Source organism: Archocentrus centrarchus, chromosome 20, assembly GCF_007364275.1.
Source record: "Archocentrus centrarchus isolate MPI-CPG fArcCen1 chromosome 20, fArcCen1, whole genome shotgun sequence".
NCBI lineage: Eukaryota > Metazoa > Chordata > Actinopteri > Cichliformes > Cichlidae > Archocentrus > Archocentrus centrarchus.
In genome coordinates this window covers 1,358,677-1,376,662 of record NC_044365.1, presented here as the reverse complement: position 1 = coordinate 1,376,662, position 17,986 = coordinate 1,358,677, and the positions used below count along the sequence as shown (strand labels likewise).

Below are 17,986 nucleotides of genomic sequence, written 5' to 3'. Positions count from 1 at the left end.
GCTTTACACAGCAGAGCTGCTCGTTACACTGAAGCTGGTTTAATAAAGTTTGGCCTTCAAATGGACTCTCACAGATGGAACCATGTGTTAGCACAGGTTTCTTTCTGACAGCCTAAAGTTACATTTCTTTCATATCAGACCTCCTTAAAGGTCAGCCCCTCCCACCTGTGACCTCTTAAGACTACCCCCCCCCCCCCCCCCCCCCACACACACACACACACACACACACTCTGTCAATCAGCAACAGCTTTGCTGGTCTCAGGTCAGCTGTAGGTTCTCCAGTCTGTTTCTTTTTTTTTTTTTTTTTTTTAAACTTTATTGAACCAGAAAATACAAAACAAACAGGTTTTGCATTAAAGGGCAGCACATCATAACAAGAATAATATGTAATTCCTATTGAGTCCATTACAATAATACAAATCTTTTCTCAGTCAGAGGAGTCGGGAAAATATTCCTGGTAATTAGAAATAAATTTATTGCTCTTTTTATTATTAATCAATTTGAGGGATTCAATCACGTACTTAAGTTCTGCAAGGAAATGAGTGATGTTGGGTATCGAATTTGCAAACTTTTGCTTGTGAATAAAAAATTTTGCATATATAATAATGAAATTAAGCATATATTCAAAAATACAATTTTCAGAGTTAGTATAATAGCAGATAATATCCTTGAGTCTGAGTGTACACAGAACTTTGGTCAAACAGAAGAGATGAGATTCAAGGTCACTCCAAAACTTCTTGGATATGTCACAGCTAAAAAATAAATGTGACGTTGTTTCTGAATGTTTTTTACAAAAAGTACAGGAGTCATTAACATCAGCAAATTTAGCAATAACATAGTTCACAGGATATATGTTGTGTAATATTTTAAAATGTACTTCTTTGGCTTTGTTGGGAATACAGTATTTATGAGGTAAGAGCCTTTCTCCAGTTTATGTCCTCAATTTGAGCTCTCCAGTAGAACTTACCCCTGGGTACGACGCTGTTCTTTCTATGAAAGCACCGATGATATGTTTGTTATTGCACTTTCTATCTGTTAGTTTAATTCCTCCTAGTGTAAGTGTAGGTAGTGCTTCTGTAAATTCATTGTAACTCAAGTGATTTTTTACAAGTTGAATTAACTCTTTGGAAACAGCATTATCTTATTAAATTCACTGTAAGGAACAGGAAAACTGTGGACAGACAAAGTGCTCATAGGTTAACATATCGCCAGTACCATCAAAAAGATAAAGGATATGGTTAATGTCTCTTTCACACCAATTAGGGAAGAATACGGACTTATTTCTAATCAAAATATCACAGTTGTTCCAGAGGAGAGCCTTGTGAGGTGAAAAATTGTGGACAAAGGCCAGTTTCCAAGCTAGTAGGGCTTGCTGATGAAATTTGGATAATTTAATGGGTAATTTATTAGGTAAAAAATTACACTTTAAGAGGAAAGACAGGCCTCCTATTTTATTAAAAATGTGATTTGGGATGAAAAACCAGATTGAGTCATGGTTTAGGAGACATTTTTTTAACCAGTTAACCTTAAAGGTGTTGATGGTGTCAAAATAATCTAAGATTTCAAGACCGCCTTCTGCTTTAGAGTTTGAAAGTACACCTTTCTTAAGTTGGTGTGATTTGTTTTTCCAAATGAAGTTTAGGAAAATTTTATTAACTTCTGAAACTGTTAAATCATTAACAAAAAGAGATAAGGATGGATACACAAAGCAAGATAGGCCTTCTGCTTTAGAGAGAAGAACTCTGCCGAGAACAGACAGGTCTCTTTGAAGCCAGGAGTTGAAAATGGATTTAGTTTTAGATATTCTGTTTGAGAAATTTAAATGTTGCCTGGCAGTAAGATTTTTAGTTATGCTTATACCCAGATACTTAACTGTCTCCTTAACAGGAATATTACAAATCATTTCATCATTACAGTTATGTAGAGACAGAAGTTCACATTTAGATAAGTTTAATTTTGAAAATTGGTTAAGCAGGGAAATTAAGTTAGGTAGCTGATGTTTATCTTTTAAGAACAAAGTTGTGTCATCGGCGAGTTGGGAAATTTTAATTTCTCTACCGTAAATTGAGATGCCTTCAAATTTTTTATCCTGAACAATATGAATGGACAGTAATTCAGTGACTAAGATAAATAAAAAGGGTGAAATAGGGCAGCCTTGACGAACACCTCTATTAACTTGGAATCTTTTAGATGTATTCATATTGATTATCACAGAGCTATTGATATCTCTATAAAACATATTGATAATATCAATAAATTTTTGACCAAAACCAAATGCTTTAAGGGAATGTGAAAGAAATTTATGCTCAATTGTGTCAAAGGCTTTATAAAAGTCCAGAAATAAGATAAGTGCATCAGAGTTTATCTCACCGGCATAATCAATTAAATCTAGAATTAATCTAATGTTATTGCTGATATGACGATTTTTCATAAAGCCTGTCTGGGTTTCAGCAATTATGGTACCTAGGCCTGTCTTTAGTCTGTTAGCGTATGTTAAGGCTAGAATCTTATAATCAATTGTTAAAAGAGTTATAGGGTGCCAATTCTCAATTATTAATGGGTCCTTATCAGGTTTGGGGATAAGAGAGATAATACCCTGCTTCATTGTAGAAGACATCTCGCCATTATTAATGCATTCTTTATACATACAGAATAATGAGTTTTGGATAAATTCCCAAAAATGAAGGTAGAACTCTACTGATAAGCCATCAACACCTGGTGATTTTCCTTTCTTCATTGAAAATAAAGCTTTTTGAGTTTCAATAATTGAGAGGTCAGAATCACAATGAGATTTAAAGTTATTGTCAATTGAGGGTACCTTAGGATGAATATTTAGTAAAAAGTCGATGCAATGTTTTGCATTGAAGTTGGACTGATAGAGCTTTTCATAAAATTCAGAAATGGAATTATTGATCAAGACTGGATCTGTTGACAGGGTTCCATGAATGTTAAGGGCTGTTAAGGATTTTCTTTTAGCATTTCTTTTTTCAAGAGCAAAAAAGTAACTTGTGTTTCTTTCTCCTTCCTCTAACCATTTGGCTCTTGATCTAATAAATGAACCTTTTGCCATATCTAAATAAAACTGATCCAACTTCAACTGAACATCCTTGATTTCGAGCTCTTCCTCTGAGGTAAGTTGTTTTTTTGTTATTAAGCAGTTAAGTTTATGCATTAAGTCATTTTCTAGTCTGTGCTTTTCTCTCTTTAATTCTTTACTTCTTTTAATAGCAGCCAACCTGACTTTATATTTAAATAGTTCCCATTTGTTCCTGTATTGTTCAAGTCTGCCATCATTGAGAGTTTCGTTAACAAGGATTTTAACTGTGTTGTTGAAGGATAGGTCATTTATAAGAGAATTGTTAAATTTCCAGTAACCTCTTAAACCAGAGTTTTTTTGTATCGCAGCTAATTTCAGGTTGAGTAATTTATGATCAGATAAAGGGGCGTTTAGCTGGCTTATATCTTTAACATATTGTAGTGAAGAGGAGGAGATAAGAAATAAGTCAATTCTGGATTTAAGGGTTTGACTATTATTACACCATGTAAATCCCTCATTGGAGGAATTAAAAAAGCGCCAGACATCAGTCAAGAAAAGGTTAGAACACAGTAATGAGATAAGGTTATTTTGTACGTTAAGGTTTTGTTTGGGAGGGTATCTATCAATTGTTTCATCCGGACAAACGTTAAAGTCTCCACCTAAGATTATATTAGATCCCTGGTATTTCTCATGTAAATCTTGCAGTTTTAATGTTATTTTATTAAATAATATCTTGTTGGAAGCGTGTGAGTTAAAGCCATATAAATTGCAAACAATAAAGGTGGCATTGTCCTGTTTAACTATTAATGCAATCCATCTACCATCATCTGAAGTGACTGTTTCCAGAACATCTCCTTTAAATTTGTGTAACAGAACTGTTACTCCTGCAGAATGATTAGATCCATGGCTAAAATAAGCTGCATTTCCCCACTGTGATTTCCCAAATTTAGTATCTGATTCACAGGAATGAGTTTCTTGCAGCAAAATTAAGTCTGACTCCATTCTTCTGCAAAACAAAAAGACTGCTTTTCTTTTAGTTGTGTCCCTAATACCTCTGACATTCCAAGATGTGACATTGAAGGAGTTGAACATGAACTCTAAAACCCAACAAAGGAGAAAAGAAAGAAAAAAAAAAAATATATATATAAAAAAGCAATAAAGTAAACCTTTAAATCACCTAATACTAGGGAAACAAAATAGAAATATATATTTAAAATGTGCTGGAAAAAAAAAACCCACCTCTCCAGTCTGTTTCCTTCAGTCAGAGCGTCACATGATGAGGTCACAGAGCTGTGATTGGTCAGTTTCAGTGCTGGTCCTGGAGCAGCATTAATTAGTATTTAGTCATTAATCTCAGTGTAAATATGGACTCTGTAAATGAAGGAGACACTTGAGTGTTTATGGAGCTTCTGCTGCAGCTGCCATCATTCCTCACATTTGGTGCTGATGCTTCTTCCTGTCTGTGCTGCTGTCTGTGGTTGGTGTTCACAGACACTCACTGACATCACTTTATCACATCCTGTCTGTTGTTCTACACATTAGTTTGAAATAAAGCTTTGAATACAGAAATGTTTGTGTGTTCAATGTTTGGAGGAACCACACTGTAATATTATGTTGGGCCAACTGTGAGAGCAGAACACTGAGTGGGACCAACAACTGCAACAAAGTGACAACGTTCATATTTCACAGAGTGTAACAGCCGCTGACTGGAGCCCACACACACATGAAGCTGACCAACAACTGCAATCAGTGTGTCACCCTGGAGGAAAGTTGGGCAACTTTGACCCAAGAAGAATCAAAAGTTGAGCAACTTAAAGTCAGAATGACCAAAGTTCTGTCAACTTAATATTTTGTACTGTGTGTGTGTGTCGACTAAATGACAACGTAAACTTCTGTTTATCCAACTTTTTATAACAAACTTAAACTCAGAAAATCAGCAACTTTTTACTGTGAAGCAGCAGATTTATTTTAGAGCAGAAGCATCTATACTGAGTGATAATAACTGCTCACAAAGGGCCGAGCTGTAAGATGAAGCTTACAGTAACAATGTAACTAAGATATTAATGTATCTGTTCCATAAAGAGTTTCCATGATGTTGGAAGTCTTTCAGCACATCTGTTTGCACCTCTGCAGGATGAAACTATTCAATCACTGTGTTTGTGACGTGTGTGCTCAGGTACGTTTCACACACCTGTGAAAGACTTCCTGCTTTGGATTCAGTAACAGACACTCACTGATTGGCTGCTGGAACAATAATTAAGTTTGTTTGTTTGTGTGTTGTTTGTGTTCTTGTTTACAGAATCATGATTTTCAGATGCAACAAGACCAAAACCAGAGATCAGCCTGTGAGACAGAGACAGCACAGAGTCCAGGACAATCACATTACATCATCCAACCCCACTGAATCATGGGACAGCAGCAGGACACCGGCTCAGCTGATCATGGTGATGATGATCAGCTGAGCTTTGCTCTGATTTCCACGCCCACAGCTCTGAAGTTATTGATGTGACCAGTGCAGTCCCTGATGGACCCCCCCAGCTAGAGTCCCAGCAGGCCCATCATGAAGCCTCTGAATGTGCTGCAGGCAGAGATGAGGCAGGTACAGGTGTGTGGACTCCTGAAGAAGACCTCGTCAGAGCAGATGGTGATGAGGCCGTCGTGATCTCACTGAATTCTGTCAGCAGTGAAGCTCTAACAGGTGAGACCATCAGCTGTTGGTGCTGAGGTGCTTTAGATCCTTCTACCAGTGGAAAAGGACAAATTCAGACTGAATTTCATGGCAGCAGATTTGCCCTGAAGTCCAAGCAGCCAACTTTCCCATCAAGATCAACTGTCAGCTCAGGGACTCCAGAGAGACCCTGATGTGTCTCTGCTGGCAGGATGAAGATGGTTGAAGATCTTTGACTGTATTTATGGACAGCAGCATGATGACTGTGACTTTAAAGATGGACTCTGTCAATGAAGAAGCTGCTGATGATGCTGGGGGGTCACGGCAGGGTTACGCTGCATTTTGGGAGCAGTTTTTGGAAGAAGGTGAAACAGAACGAGCTCCAAGGCCGAGGCCAGACTTTGGTGAGGCTGAGCGGCAGTCGGTCAGATTTGGGTGAAAGGACGACTCCATGATGGAGTCATTCCAGGGAGCCTATCAGAGGCTTTCATTTTAGCAGCATCCACGGAATCGACTCAGTCGATGCCGACATCCCGATGTCATCGTTTTCCAGCTCCCCCCCTCCTGCTGTGCAGACTGAGACTGTCACAACAAGGACAGAGTGGTGTCTCTGAGACAAAGAAGGCCACAGGTCAAAGGGTATGGCAGCTGTCTGAAAGGCCCAAAGTGATGCAGTCTCAGAGAGAACAGATGACCTTTGACCTTCTTCAGCGTTCTGTCAGAAATGCTGAAGAAAGCAAAGCTGAAAAATCCTGCGTGTCTGCGCCGGCTCTTCTCTCATCTGTGGACCAAACTGTGGAGAGCTTTAAGGCTGAAGCTCAGCAGAAGGCCTGCTGCTCACAGCTGTGGAGCTGCCCTTGAAGGACCGTGCACTTCCACCTCTGACCCTCACCTTCACACTGAGTGTGACAACATCCTGTCCGGCAGTCACTTTGATATGGAAACATTTGAAGTTGATGGAAGTCATTTTCAGGAGGAATAATTCCAGCTGATTATATGTCTGTGATTCTCTGCTTTCACTCTTTGATATTTAAATCTGTCATTGAAGCCTTTGATGATTCAGCCTTAAAGTGAGTAATCATCAGCTGTGTTTTCAGATGATGTAATGGTCACCTGACATTTCAGAAGGATTCTATTGGATTTCTGATCTGCTTTGATGATGATGCAGGTTTCACTGCTGCTGACATGGTGTTTGAGGCTGGTGTTGGTGGGACAGCTCACATGAAAATCACCTCTACACGTGTTCCTGTGGCCGGCCGTTTATCTGTCTACATCAGGGGGGTCCAAACTACAGCCCGCAGGCTAAACACGGCCTGAGCTCAGATTTTATATGGCCCCTGCGTCATGTTCATACATGTATTATTTTTTGCCACTGGCACAAACAATGAATACAGTTCAGCATGCAGTTCCTCTTTTTAACTCATGGAGGCAGTGATGAGTAACAGATGTCTGTCAACTGCTTCAAAACCTCAAAAAAAAGAAGATTGAAGGATTAACCCAGGGGGTCGGCAACCTGTAATCCGGAAAGAGCCATTTGAACCCGATTTCCACGGAAAACAAACCAGTGAGAGCCGCAAATATTAGCCGGTAGCGGCTACCGCGAGTGATGCATATATTGAGAAATGAAAATAAAAAAATAGATAAATAAAATGATTTTATTTTAATATTTGAAGATCACAATAATGTTCCAATTTAAAACTACAACAAAAACCGAACTGACAAAAATAAAATGCAGTTCAGTTGGATACTTATAATTTATAATTTACTTCTGCGAGCCGCACAGAGCCGCAGATTAAGCCTGGATGAGCCGCGGGTTGCCGACCCCTGGATTAACCAATCACAGCCCATGCTGTGTGATGCAGTGGGTGAGGGTCACAGGTGACACACAGTGTTGCCAACTTAGTGATTTTTCCCCCAAAAAGTGACTAATGAGAAATTTAGTGACTTTTTCTGGTGACTTCTTTGACTTTTGGAGACTCTTTGAGAGAAAGCTGAAATCCTCCACCGACGCCCTGTTCTGTGCTCATACAGCGCTCCCTTCATACGCCCGGATTTCACTTCAGCACCGAGGGGACTGCTGATGGGACTCCAGCAGTATTTCTATGGACTCACACTGACCCTCACATCACATCTCCTCCTCCACAGGCAGACAGTGTCCAGTGGAGCTACAGAGGAAACCTGCATTAAACAGCTTCAAGTGTTTGAGGGCTTTAAAAAGCAGCAGGTCTGGATTTAAGCAGAAGGCCTGAAGTTGGGCTGTAAGGAAGGCTTCTACAGTCAATCTCAGCAACACGGGCAACTCCCAGCAACTGACTCAGGATCAGTGCAACAGTCCAACAGGCAGGAAGACAAAGAGAAACCTTTGATTGGATGCCGACACAAACATGCACCTTTTTAAAGAATCCCACTTTTTGATGAGGAAACAAAGATTTAAAGTTGATGTTGATGAGATCCTGTTTCCAACATCTCCAAGTTGATGCAGCCTGTGTGAACTGTGGCCTGAAAAGGCCGTCCTAGAGCAACAAGTCCCAGTTTGCTTCATCAGCTTTCGCAGGGAGGATCTCAGCAGAGTCAGCTAGTTTGCTTCCAGAGCAGATCGCCTTCACAAGTTCTACTGTTGAGCAGCAGTTTGTGTGTGTTGCCATACAGCGATCTATAGATGATCAATAATCTTTAGATTGGCTTCAATGCTAATTACCAAGCAGCCGTTAGCAGAGTTTGTGTGTGCAGGCCAGCATTTGACTCTGGATTTACTAAATATAGTTATTGATACAATGTTGCTGCTTTTTGGAAAGCTTCTGCATTTGTGCTGTGGCCCCTCCTCTGAAACTGGAGTGCTTGGGAACACAGGTAGTCCACACACAGATACTGTCACTGTGCTTTCAGCATGTGTGTGTTGTGCGTACAGTGTAGTTGAAGTGGAGAGGTCAAAGTTTGATTGTGTTTCCAGTTTCTTTGTGTGATATTCCAAAAACATAGAGCAGGACATCCTGATCAAAGTGCTGAGTGATGTCAAACTATCATCTGAATGAACTTCTGCTTCATCAGAGCACAGCAGCACAGCTGTGCACACAAAATGACACTTTGAGCTCACAAATACATTTCTGATCCATTTAGAGACCAAAGCATAACGTCTCTGTCCATCAGAGGCTCCCAGAGGTCAAAGGTCAACATCTGTTTGTTTGTTTGGCCTACAGTTATGAAGCAGCGATGATCCTGAATCATTAATAACTGCAGAAAACAAACAAAAGAGGAAATCTATAGATTTCACATGGATTTATCCTGAAAGGCAGGTTTCTCAAACTGCGGCCCGCGGCCTTTTGGTGCCCTTCATACAGTTTAGTGTGTCCTGCCAGTGTGAGCGCTCATGCTGGAGTTTGTATCAAGAAGAAGAGAATTTCTCTGCAGTCTGAGCTCTTCTATTCTAGCCACCAGAGCTAACTCAACATCCCATCATGAACAAATCCAGCTGCTGACAGTAACTGACGGCTCACTAACCTGTGTACTGGGGAACGTGCAGGTTCGAGTCCCTGTGATTGCTCATATACAGCAGCTCCAGGTCAGTGTGGACACATGTTCTGTGCTGCACGTGTTCCACACTGATGCCATGATGGCCTCTCTTAGATGCAGATCCAAGTTCACAGCCTGATGTGGTCTGTGGGCGGAGTCCGATGGGACTGGCTCATAAGGATGCTGCATAGTTCGTATCCATGTGGATCACATGGTTTGGTGTGCTGAAAAACACACTCATGTTCACACAGGTGGACCTGCTCCTCTTCAGCGTGGCAGATGAAGCCTCTGTCCCGTAGAGCTCAGGGAACGTCTGCGTCACATCGGGCCGACCGCCGGGAACGTCGATGCTTTTCCGCGGCCCGATGGAGTGTTTGCTCCGAAGCTGCGCGGTCTCATCCAGCTCATCCTGCTGGAAAGAAGACAGAAATGGAAGAAGTGTGCATACATGCCGCTCTGAAAAAGGAGGAACAAAGATCATTTCCTCTTTTCCTTTCCTCTCCTGCTCCTCTACATTCCTCTCTCTCTCCTCCATCTCCCGTCTCTTCCTTCCTCCAAGTCTCTCCTCACCCCGCCCCTACTCTCATGTCTCCCTCTGCTTCCTCTCTTCACTCTCTATGCTTCCTCCTCTCCTTCACTCCTTCCCTTTCTCTTTCACTCACAGTCACATGCATCCACACATGGATTAAAATCATTGATTAGAATCATTGATTAGCTCACCTGGATAGGTCCCAGGTACAGCTTGACCTCCACTGTACCTGGACTGAGGGTCATCTCCCACAGCTGTACGCTTTGGGAGAACATTGTGGTCAAACTCCAAAGTACAATAATGTGTTTGTATTATATGGGCATGTTTGAGCTGCATTGACAGCAGCACTGTTGGAGGGCACACAGCTGTTTCTCTGGCCTTTTTCACAGCTCAGAAGGTTTTCAGATGTGCAGAGGAGGACCTGCAGCTCCATCAGATAAAGGATGGTGCAGATGGAGCTGTGAGGAGGAGGAGGACAGGAATCAGACAGAGGACACTCATGGATGTGTTGAAGGAGCACTTGCAGAGGGATGGTGTGATGGAGGACGAGGAAGATGATCCAATGTGGTCCCAGCTGAATGAAGAAGAAGAAGAAGAAAAGTCTTCCTGATCTTGTAGTGAAACAGACATATTTAGGGCCACAGCATCTCTGAGAGCCTTGGCTGGTTTCCTGTGGTCACAGCTGCCCAGTTCTCCTGAAGACGCTGCCTTTGAATGCTGCTGTTTGCATCCTTATTTCATCTGGGTTTGTCCATCAGAGGCAGAGCTTTAATAATCCTGTCAGCTCAGCTTTGCTCTGTCTGCAGTCTGTGCTCATCTCTGACACTTTCCTGTTCACACTCACAGTCACTGCACTACCACTGACCTCTGAGGTCATCTTGGAGCCGTCCAATCAGACACAACTAGAACTATAACAATAAAACTATTGTTGATCTGCTGCTTTGATTTGAAATCAGAGTCCAAGCGTATACTACATGGTCCTGACTTCATGCTCTCACATATATTTGATCATGATTGAAAACATGCTTTAAAGGCTTTATTGCTGCCTGCTCACATGATCATTGATCATTATACGCTTGTCTCTTGGATAACATGGGTTGATGACAGCAGCAGTTTGTGGCCCACTAATGAGCCAAAGTTGCCTTCAAAGTGCAGATTGATGTCATTGTTGTGATGCTGCTGTTCTTGATGGATCCATAAATCTATTGATGTGTGATCACAGACGTGCTGATATGATTTGGGCTCTAATATTTGTTTGGAATTGTCTTTAAATTTCAGGATCTTCCCGTTTGCAGGATTTTAAAGGCGAGTGTTTGAACTCATTTGCTTCTCTTTACCTTCTCATTCAGCTGCAGCACAATGCTGACTTTTTCAACAATCATTTCAAGCTTGGAAGTCTATTTTGCACTCGCTGCATATTAATGTGTGTGTTGTGTTTTCCATTAAAGGCCGGACGAGTTTCCAAATCCCTGAAAGTTCTATGAAAGATTCCTGCACTCGGGGGGAAAAATTCTTGTCTTTGTTCAGTGAAATGGCTCCAGTGTTTTCATATTTAGCTCTTCTGTTTGACTGAATCCAGTTTGCTGTAAGTCTTTAATGGCGTATTTCTAATGAAGTATATAAAGGCTGTATTCCTGGGAACTACCATCACCCAGGACCTCAAGTGGGAGCCCACCATCACCTCTGTTGTCAAAAAGGCCCAGCAGAGGATGTACTTCCTGCGGCAGTTGAAGAAATTCAACTTGCCAGCAAGGACCATGGTGCAGTTCTATACTGCCATCATTGAGTCCATCCTTACCTCCTCCATCACTGTGTGGTACGCTGGAGCCACCACTAGGGACAAACAGAGACTACAGCGCGTTGTGCACTCTGCTGAGAAGGTGATTGGCTGTAACCTCCCATCTCTCCAGGACCTGTACACCTCCAGGACACTGGGGCGTGCAGGTCGGATCACAGCCGACCACTCTCACCCTGGGCACAGACTTTTTGACCCTCTCCCCTCAGGCAGGAGGCTACGGTCCATACGGACCAGAACCTCCCGCCATAAGAACAGTTTCTTCCCCTCTGCTGTTGGACTCATGAACAATTACCCTAAGACTGTTACTACCACCCTCCACAAACGCTGATGACCCTATGTCTATGCACCTGTCTGACTGCACTGATGTACATATTAGTGGAATATAGTCTACATTCTTTTATCTTTTAATTAGTCTCTGCACTGTATATTTTGTAAGCTCTAATATCTCTGTATATTTGCAATTTGTATACTTGTATATTGTCTTATAGTTTTTATACTTATTTGTTTTTTTTTTCTGTAAGCACGAAGTACCGCAGCAATTTCCTAATGCTGTGAACCTGTTCACCCATATGGCAATAAAAACCTTCTGATTCTGATTCTGATTCTGATTCTATTATCCTGTAACAGGAAATGTGTCCAAACATGTTGTTGTGTCAGCCTGATGAGCTGCTGTGAAGTCAAACTGTGGACAAACTGAGGAGCGCTGAGCTCCACTGTCTCTGTCAGCAGGATGAAGGAGTGTTTGGCAGCTTCAGCCTTCACAGGACCGCAGCACAGACTGGAGAGAAGCATTTCAGGCTGTGCTTCACAATCGATCACACTCAGCAAATGACTTCAAACTGACACAAAACTCAAGTTTTTAGCTCGTCATTGAAAGATTCCCTCATTTTACTCATTCAATTCAATTCAATTCAATTCAAGTCAATTCAATTCAATTCAATTTTATTTATATAGCGCCAAATCACAACAAACTGTCCCCTCAAGGCGCTTTGTATTGTGGGTAAAGACCCTACAATAATACAGAGAAAACCCAACAGTCAAAACGACCCCCTATGAGCAGCACTTGGTGACAGTGGAAAGGAAAAACTCCCTTTTAACAGGAAGAAACCTCCAGCAGAACCAGGCTCAGGGAGGGGCAGTCATCTGCCGCGACCGGTTGGGCTGAGGGGAGAGAAAGACATGCTGTGGAAGAGAGCCAGAGATTAATATCAATTAATGATTAAATGCAGAGTGGAGTATAAACAAAGTAAATAAGGTGAATGAGAAACAGTGCATTATGTGAACCCCCCAGCAGCCTAGGCCTATAGCAGCATAACTAAGGGATGGTTCAGGGTCACCTGATCCAGCCCTAACTATAAGCTTTATCATAAAGGAAAGTTTGAAGCCTAATCTTAAAAAATAGAGAGGGTCTCTGTCTCCTGAATCCAAGCTGGAAGCTGGTTCCACAGAAGAGGCGCCTGAAAGCTGAAGGCTCTGCCTCCCATTCTACTCTTAAGTATCCTAGGAACCACAAGTAAGCCAGCAGTCTGAGAGCGAAGTGCTCTGTTGGGGTGATATGGTACTATGAGGTCTTTGAGATAAGATGGTGCCTGATTATTCAAGACCTTGTAGGTGAGGAGAAGGATTTTAAATTCTATTCTAGATTTAACAGGGAGCCAATGAAGAGAAGCCAATATGGGAGAAATCTGCTCTCTCTTTCTAGTCCCTGTCAGTACTCTAGCTGCAGCATTTTGGATCAGCTGAAGGCTTTTCAGGGAGCTTTTAGGAGAGCCTGATAATAATGAATTACAATAGTCCACCCTAGAAGTAATAAATGCATGAATGAGCTTTTCAGCATCACTCTGAGAAAGGATGTTTCTAATTTTAGAAATATTGCGCAAATGCAAAAAAGCGGTCCTACATATTTGTTTAATATGTGCATTGAAGGACATATCCTGGTCAAAAATGACTCCAAGATTTCTCACAGTGTTACTGGAGGCCAAAGTAATGCCATCCAGAGTAAGTATCTGGTTAGACACCATGTTTCTAAGATTTGTGGGGCCGAGAACAAGAACTTCAGTTTTATCTGAATTTAGAAGCAGGAAATTAGAGGTCATCCAGGCCTTAATGTCTTTAAAACATTCCTGCAGTTTAACTAATTGATGTGTGTCATCTGGCTTCATTGATAGGTAAAGCTGAGTATCATCTGCATAACAATGAAAATTGATGCAGTGCTTTCTAATAATACTGCCTAAGGGAAGCATGTATAATGTAAATAAAATTGGTCCTAGCACAGAACCCTGTGGAACTCCATAATTAACCTTAGTGTGTGAAGAAGACTCCCCATTTACATGAACAAATTGGAGTCTATGAGATAAATATGATTCAAACCACTGCAGTGCAGTACCTTTAATACCTATAGCAAGCTCTAATCTCTGTAATAAAATGTTATGGTCAACAGTATCAAAAGCTGCACTGAGGTCCAACAGGACAAGAACAGAGATGAGTCCACTGTCAGAGGCTGTAAGAAGATCATTGGTAACCTTCACTAATGCTGTTTCTGTACTGTGATGAATTCTGAAACCTGACTGAAACTCTTCAAATAAACCGTTCCTCTGCAGATGATCAGTTAGCTGTTTTACAACTACTCTTTCAAGAGTCTTTGAGAGAAAAGGAAGGTTGGAGATTGGCCTATAATTAGCTAAGACAGCTGGGTCAGTGATGGCTTTTTAAGTAGAGGTTTAATTACAGCCACCTTGAAGGTCTGTGGTACATAGCCAACTAATAAAGACTGATTGATCATTTTTAAGATTGAAGCATCAATAATTGGAAAGACTTCTTTGAACAGTCTAGTAGGAATGGGATCTAACAAACATGTTGCTGGTTTGGAGGAAGTAACTATTGAAGTTAACTCTGAAAGATCAACTGGAGCAAAAGAGTCTAAACAAATACCAGCAGTGCTGAAAGCAGCCGAACATGAAGAATAATCTTTGAGATGGTTATGAATAATTTTTTCTCTAATGTCTAAAATGTTATTTGTAAAGAAATCCATGAAGTCACTACTAGTTAACGTGAAAGGAATACTCGGCTCTACAGAGCTCTGACTCTTTGTCAGCCTGGCTACAGTGCTGAAAACAAACCTGGGGTTGTTCTTATTTTCTTCAATTAATGATGAATAGTAAGATGTCCTAGCTTTACGGAGGGCTTTTTTATAGAGCAACAAACTCTTTTTCCAGGCTAAATGAGCATCTTCTAATTTAGTGAGACGCCATTCCCTCTCCAGCTTTCGGGTTATCTGCTTTAAGCTGTGCGTTTGTGAATTATACCACGGAGTCAGGCACTTCTGATTTGAAGCTTTCCTTTTCAGAGGAGCCACAGTATCCAAAGTTATACGCAGTGAGGATGTAAAACTATTGACGAGATAATCGACCTCACTGGGAGCAGAGTTTAGGTAGCTGCTCTGCACTGTGTTGGCACTGAAGAGCATAACAATGAAGGAATTAGATCCTTAAACTTAGTTACAGCACTTTCAGAAAGACTTCTACTGTAATAAAACTTATTCCCCACTGCTGTGTAATCCATTAAAGTAAATGTAAATGTTACAAAGAAATGATCCGACAGGAGGGGGCTTTCAGGGAATACTGTTAAGTCTTCAGTTTCTATGCCATATGTTAGGACAAGATCCAGAGTATGATTAAAGTGGTGGGTGGGCTCCTTTACATTTTGAGAGAAGCCAATTGAATCTAACAATAGATTAAATGCAGTGTTGAGGCTGTCATTCTCAGCATCTACATGGATGTTAAAATCACCCACTATAATGATTTTATCTGAACTGAGCACTAAATCAGATAAAAAGTCTGAGAAATCAGACAGAAACTCTGAGTAAGGACCAGGTGGACGATAGATAATAACAAATAAAACAGGTTTTTGATTTTCCCAATTAGGATGGACAAGACTAAGAGTCAGGCTTTCAAAAGAATGAAAACTTTGTCTGGGTCTTTGATTAATTAATAAGCTGGAATTGAAGATTGCAGCTAATCCTCCTCCTCGACCTGTGCTTCGAGCATTCTGACAGTTACTGTGACTCGGGGGTGTTGATTCATTTAAACTAACATATTCATCCTGCTGTAACCAGGTTTCTGTAAGGCAGAATAAATCAATACGTTGATCAATTATTAAATCATTTACTAATAGGGACTTGGAAGAGAGAGACCTAATGTTTAACAATCCACATTTAATTGTTTTATTCTTTGGTGCAGCTGATGAAGCTGTATTATTTATTGTTTTTGAATTTTTATGCTTAAATAGCTTTTTGCTGATTTTAGCTTTGGTTTTTGGTGGTCTGGGAGCAGGCACCGACTCTATGGGGATGGGGTTTTGGGGGGATGGCAGGAGGAGAGAAGCTGCAGAGAGGCGTGTAAGACTGCAACTCTGCTTCCTGGTCTCAACCCTGGGTAGTCAGGTTTTAGGAGGGTTAATAAATTTGGGCAGATTTCTAGAAATGAGAGCTGCTCCATCCAAAGTGGGATGGATGCCGTCTCTCCTAACAAGACCAGGTTTTCCCCAGAAACTTTGCCAGTTATCTATGAAGCCCACGTCATTTTTTGGACACCACTCAGACAGCCAGCGATTCAAGGAGAACATGCGGCTAAACATGTCGCTCCTGGTCTGCTTGGGGAGGGGCCCAGAGAAAACTACAGAGTCCGACATCGTTTTTGCAAAGTTACACACCGAGTCAATATTAATTTTAGTGACCTCCGATTGGCGTAACCGGGTGTCATTACTGCCAACGTGAATAACGATCTTACCAAATCTACGATTAGCCTTAGCCAGCAGTTTCACATTTCCATGAATGTCGCCTGCTCTGGCCCCTGGAAGACATTTGACTATGGTCGCCGGTGTCTCTAGCTTCACGTTTCTCAAAACAGAGTCGCCAATAACCAGAGTTTGTTCCTCGGCGGGTGTGTCGCCGAGTGGAGAAAAACGGTTAGAGACGTGAACAGGTTGGTGGTGTACCCGGGGCTTCTGCTTAGGACTACGCTTCCTCCTCACCGTCACCCAGCCGGCCTGTTTTCCCTGCTGCTCGGGATCTGCTGGGGGGGAGCTAACGGCGGCTAAGCTACCATGGTCCGCACCCGCTACAGGGGCCTGGCTAGATGTAGGATTTTCCAGGGTGCGGAGCCGAGTCTCCAGTTCAGAAAGCCTGGCCTCCAGAGCTACAAACAGACTACATTTATTACAAGTACCGTTACTGCTAAAGGAGGCCGAGGAGTAACTAAACATGTGACACCCAGAGCAGGAAAGTGCAGGAGAGACAGGAGAAGAAGCCATGCTGGTAGTGAGTCGGCTAAGGGCTAAGCTACTAGCTGAGCTAAGCTAGCGAATTTCTAAAAACAAATAAAGTGAGTAATGTGAATACAGGTGAATACAGCAAAGAGTATGCTATTTAAAGTAGGTGAAGATTACACTAAAATATGTTATTATCCAGATAAATCGAGTTATACAGATATAACAGCTAACAGACAGCAAAACACTGTGCTCCGAAACAGGAACAGGAAGTGATACAATACCGCAGTGAGAGCCAACACCAAGGTGTTCCTGAGATAAAATCATGCAATCTGTTATTAAAATCTGCATCAGTGACAATCAAACAGCTTAACAGCAGGTCAAAGGTCACTTCTTTGAGGTTTGGATTCAATCAGGAAAATGATAAAAGTCTGTTTTGCAATATTGTCCTGCACGAGATCCACAGGAGATAAAGAGGGAAATTCAAAACCAAGCAACATAATAAAGAGCAAACCTAAAGAAAACTCAAACATTTTGGAAACCACAAGAGCTGCCCTGTGGCTGTCCATCTTTTATATACAGTCTATGATAGAAACCACAAGAGCTGTGGCTGTCCATCTTTTATATACAGTCTATTATAGAAACCACAAGAGCTGTCCTGTGGCTGTCCATCTTTTATATACAGTCTATGATAGAAACCACAAGAGCTGCCCTGTGGCTGTCCATCTTTTATATACAGTCTATGATAGAAACCACAAGAGCTGCCCTGTGGCTGTCCATCTTTTATATACAGTCTATGATAGAAACCACAGGAGCTGCCCTGTGGCTGTCCATCTTTTATATACAGTCTATGATAGAAACCACAAGAGCTGCCCTGTGGCTGTCCATCTTTTATATACAGTCTATGATAAAAGGCACCTCGAGGCGACTGTTTGTTGTGATTTGGTGCAATATAAATAAAGTTGAATTGAAGTGAATTCAAAATGAAGGCGACGCCTTTTAGCGTTTGTAAAGAAACCAAAGTTCTGTGTGTATTACAAATACAGTGTACATAAGTATTACTGCAATATGTACTTTCTTCCTTTGTTCTTCATTATTCAACAGAACAACAGTAACAGGACAAACAACAGCAATAATAATGCAAACAAAACACACAGCACAGCTACACAACTGCAGAGT

At 41.4% G+C, this 17,986-nt stretch overlaps 1 protein-coding gene across 1 annotated transcript in view; it reads right to left on the bottom strand.

The window, feature by feature from the left end:
* Positions 1-17,986, bottom strand: part of LOC115799114 (NACHT, LRR and PYD domains-containing protein 14-like) — a 488,499-nt gene that overhangs the window by 73,191 nt on the left and 397,322 nt on the right. The gene's annotated exons all lie outside the window — the stretch shown is intronic.